The 4792-nt window shown below is 52.5% G+C and overlaps 1 long non-coding RNA gene across 1 annotated transcript; it reads left to right on the top strand.

Annotated features, from left to right (window-relative positions):
* Positions 1-2747: 2747 nt before the first annotated feature.
* LOC107184717 lies at positions 2748-4232 on the top strand. Its single transcript, XR_001515615.1, has 3 exons — positions 2748-2881; positions 3424-3629; positions 4055-4232. It is a non-coding gene; the product is annotated as an uncharacterized LOC107184717 (long non-coding RNA).
* Positions 4233-4792: the final 560 nt, after the last annotated feature.

The following is a 4792-nucleotide window of genomic DNA, read 5'->3' on the forward strand; positions in this document are numbered from 1 at the left end:
ACGCACACACACACACACACACACACACACACACGCACGCACACACACACACACGCGCACACACACGAAATTAATAAAGCAAAAAGGGCCCTGCCGCTGTCCTGCGGGAGGCGGGGAGCTTCCTCGCCCTCCCTGAAAGGCGGTCCGCAAGAGTCACTGAACCCCGAGTCCCCGCCACCCGGCACGAGGACGGAGGAGGAGGGAAGCTGAGCCAGGCCGTTGCTGGGACGGACACCGACACCCGTGAGCAGCTCGAGGCCCACCGGGCCAGGGTCCGGAACGTCCACACGTGGGCGCTCCTTCGCGTCACCGCTGAGTGTCTGACCTCATCCTCCCTGTGTCCCGCCCACGGGTGGCCGTTCCGAGCCCCTTGCGGACTGGCCAGGCTTCCCGTTCGGAGGACCAGGATTGTGTGAGACAACCTGCCTACCTTAAAATGCCAATGGGTAACGGAAGGACAGAATGGTTACAGGATGTATTTTTAAAAAATGACATTTAGCTCTTTTATCAAATTAAATCTTTTTTTAAAATTAAATCTTTATTGTTCAGATTATTACATTTGTTCTTCTTTTTTCCCCACCATAACTCCGTTCCTTCCAGTTCCCGCCCCTCCGCCCTCACTCCCCACCCACTGTCCTCATCCATAGGTGCACGATTTTTGTCCAGTCTCTTCCTGCATCTCCCACACCCCTTTCCCCCCCAAGAATAGTCAATACATTCCCTTTCTATGTCCCTGATTCTATTATGGTCACCATATTATTTATTCACTGGATTCTTAGATTCACTCGTTGATAGATGCATGTTTGTTGTTCATAATTTGTATCTTTACCTTTTTCTTCTTCTTCCTCTTCTTAAAGGACACCTTTCAGCATTTCATATAATACTGGTTTGGTAGTGCTGTACTGCTTTAGCTTTTCTTTATCTGTGAAGCTCTTTATCTGACCTTCAGTTCTGAATGATAGCTTTGCTGGGTAAAGTAATCTTGGTTGTAGGTTCTTGGTATTCATCACTTTGAATATTTCTTGCCACTCCCTTCTGGCCTGCAAAGTTTCTGTTGAGAAATCAGCTGACAGTTGTATGGGTACTCGCTTATAGGTAACTGGCTTTCTTTCTCTTGCTGCTTTTAAGATTCTCTCTTTGTCTTCTGCTCTTGGCATTTTAATTATGATGTGGCTTGGGGGGGTCCTCTTTGGATTCCTTTTGTTTGGGATTCTCTGCACTTCCTGGACCTGTAAGTCTATTTCTTTCACCAGGTAGGGGAAGTTTTCTGTCATTATTTCTTCAAATAGGTTTTCAATATCTTGCTCTCTCTCATCTTCTGGCACCCCTATAATTCTGATGTTGGTACGCTTAAAGCTGTCCCAGAGGCTTCTTACACTATCTTCGTATTTTCGGAGTCTTTTTTCATTTTCCTTTTCCGGTTGGGTGTTTTTTGCTTCTTCGCATTTCGAATCTTTGACTTGATTCTTGCGCTCCTCTGGTCTGCTGTTGGGTGTCTGTATAATATTCTTTATTTCAGTCCGTGTATGCTTAATTTCTAGTTGGTCCTTTATCACAACCTCTAGGGTCTCATTAGATTTCTTGAGGGTCTCATTAAGTTTATCGGCGGTTTCTAGAAAATTATTGAAAGACCTTAAAAGTGTGGTTTTGAGCTCTATATCCTCCATTTCTGACATTTGCATCCTGTTTCTTTGTCTCCGCATTTTTTATGCTTTCTTGGTGCACCCCCTAGTGGTCGTTGTGCGCAGTCTTGTTGTAGTTAAGCCTTGATTGTTTTTGGCAAAACCCGGGGGGATTTGACCTCCAGGCTAACTGGCTATGAGAGTCAGCTGTGCCTGCAGTGGGAGAGCTTCTGTGCTGGATCTCTAGGGCGGTGCTAATCTAGCGTTTGCCTGAGGCTATCTGGCAAATGGCTCTGCGCAGGGCTTGGGCGGGATGGGACCCAGGGGATCAACAGGGCAGGCGGAGGGAGCCGTTATGGCTGCTCTCAGTTCCGTCCCTAGGGACTCTGCCTCAGAGTCCCAGCAACTGCTGCAAACCTCGGAGAGAAAGCTGCCTTCGAGTTCCGACCAAAGCGAGACAGTCCCGCTTCTCCCGTTTGAGTCTGGGTCCCTAGAGACTCGCCCGGATCTGGAGCTCAGAGTCTGAAATGCCCTCCGGATTGAAAACGACAACCGCGTCCTCCGCCGCCAGCCCGCTCAGCATGCACTCCACACCTTAGTATTTCACTTCAGCACTGCGCCTCCTCTGAGTCTGGGTATGATATTCTCTTTCCTCCTAGTTGTAGAATTTCCACGCAGCCAGCCTTCCTGTGGTTCTGGATGATGTCTGTTTCGTCTTTTAGGTGTATTTTTGATTTGGTTGTTCGAGGCAGCAATCTCCGGCGTTAACCTATGCCGCCATCTTGGTTCTCCTCAAATTAAATCTTAAAAAGAAGCAAACCATGAGGGAGCTGAGCCCTGGCCTCTGCCCCTTTTGCCCCCGCCTGACTGCCCCTTCCTGCCCTCCTGCCTGGACACTGGTGGTCCCTCAGACACTCTGTGGATCTCCAAGAGGCTGTTGAGCCTGTTAGCAAATGTAGAGGGTGGTGGTAAGGACCCAGGCTTGGGCTTAGGAAACTGCGGGAGTTCTTCTTTGTTACTATGGTGTGATCTGCGGCAAGAGAAACAAGCCGGCCACTCCCGCAGGCCTCAGGCCCACACCCGCAGGAGCAGCAGGCAGGTGCTGCCCCGCCTCATCTCCCTCGCCTGCTGGGAACGTCCCTTCTCAGGCCCTTCCATCTCGCATTGGCCGGGTATCTTGATGGACCTGCAGGGCGGAGCTGATCCCCAGGTCAGCTCCTTCATCCCCTTCTCCTCCACAGTGGCCCCTCCGTCTGCCCGTGAGTCAATGTGCTGAACACCTCACTCCCCCCCGCCCCCCCTGCATCTAGGGTGGCCAAGGACTACATGCCAGAGTCCTCAGCAGAAGTTGATGGGTGGGGTTTTCACAAGTTCAGCTGCTTCCTGGTCAAAAGGAAGGAAAGCCAGTGGGTGCGCCTCTGCTCTGCCTCCCCTTCCGCCTGAGGGTGGGTGTGCGGCCGCGGGCAGAGCAGCCACTTGCACCCCGGAGGCAGGAGGGCCAGCAGCAGACCCAGGCCCTGGGGAAACACCCTTTGTATCTCATTTGGGGATTTTTGCTTAAGGTCATTGTCAAGGCCACAGATTTGTACTTTCCAATATTCACCTTTTTCATGTTAGGAAGTGAGAGCTACGCCGCCTCTGGCCCCCAGCACCCCACCTCTGGGCTCCTCAGGGATCGCTGGCAGTGACTTGGAGATGCTCTTTGTTAATTTTCTTTTTTTTTTCTGACATGATCACCCTTCAGACCAGGAGGTGCGAACACATCCAGAGCAGCTACACTTTCTCTTTTGCCCTTTTTCAGGTGTTGGGTTCTGATTCCTGCTCGGCAATGGCCGGCCCTGCTGTCGCTCTACCTCCCAGGAATATCAGACAGCTGGCCAGGAGCAGGGACCTCTCCTAATGCGTCCATTTTCCTACGGTTACAACCAGTGCCCGCTCCTCAATGCCAAGCTTCCTGTTTTCCCTGCAGGAACCCCCACAGCATCAGGTCCAAAGCCCAGGCTGCAGGTGCACCGAGCGTATATCCTAGTGGGATAATGGGGAGGGGGTGGGGGGAGATGCAGTCACACTTTCTGAGCCCTGCGGCCCTGCTGACAGTGTAGTCCAGTGATGGCGAACCTATGACACGCGTGTCAGAGGTGACACGTGAACTCATTTTTTTTGGTTGATTTTTCTTTGTTAAATGGCATTTAAATGTATAAAATAAATATCAAAAATGTAAGTCTTTGTTTTGCTATGGTTGCAAAGATCAAAAAATTTCCATATGAGACACGGCACCAGAGTTAAGTTAGGGTTTTTCAAAATGCTGACACGCCGAGCTCAAAAGGTTCGCCGTCACTGGTCGCACGTGTCTAGTTTGGCCACCAGATGGCAGAACTGAATGTGTTTTCTCTCTCTCTCTCTCTCTCTCTCTCTCTCTCTCTCTTTTAAAGGCAGGAAGGCTGCCATTCTACGAAACCCAAGAGTGTTAAATAATTAACACCGAAGACGCCCACAAGAAAGCCCACCCCCGCTGTCTGTCCCAAGTGACAGCTGACATTTTGACACGGTTTGCTCACCACCAGGACAGGAAACCCCTGTCTTAACTTTAAGATCCCAAGGCAGGGCCTTCTGCCCTTCTGCCCCGCTGCCTCTCCGCCTGTGTGAGGGCCCTCCTGGAGCGAGGGAGGCGTGTGAGAGCAGGTAGGCACGGGCGGGAGGGAAGGCCCGCGGCCTGTGCTGTTTCTCCAGCACGTTTTCAGGGGCTCCCCTGAACGCTCCTCCTGGGTGGGTGGGCTCCTTCATTCCGTGACCAGGCGGCTCTGCGTGGGGGGGAATGAGAGAGAGCAAGGCGGGTCCAGGAGCTGCTAATCCTGGGTTTGTCCGTGGGCACGAGATACAAACCACAGGAGCGGCCTGGGACCAAGGCCCCAGCGACACCCAGTGCCCAGGTGCGGCCGCGGGCAGCCCGCGGGGAAGACGGAAGCCCCTTAAAGCCTTGTTGATTGTGAGGAATAAATGAACAGTGCGGACGCCTGCAATAGCGGCATCCACTGCGGGACCAGCTGTGTGGGGAAAGGGGGGGCAACCTCGGGCCGTGCTGCAGAGAGGCCGCTGCTTCCCTCCCTGCCAGGTCCTGCGGCGCCAAACGGCCCGGGCAGAAGGCAGCGAGCACACAGGTGGCACGCCAG

This window comes from Myotis davidii, unplaced genomic scaffold, assembly GCF_000327345.1.
Source record: "Myotis davidii unplaced genomic scaffold, ASM32734v1 scaffold1007, whole genome shotgun sequence".
Lineage (NCBI taxonomy): Eukaryota > Metazoa > Chordata > Mammalia > Chiroptera > Vespertilionidae > Myotis > Myotis davidii.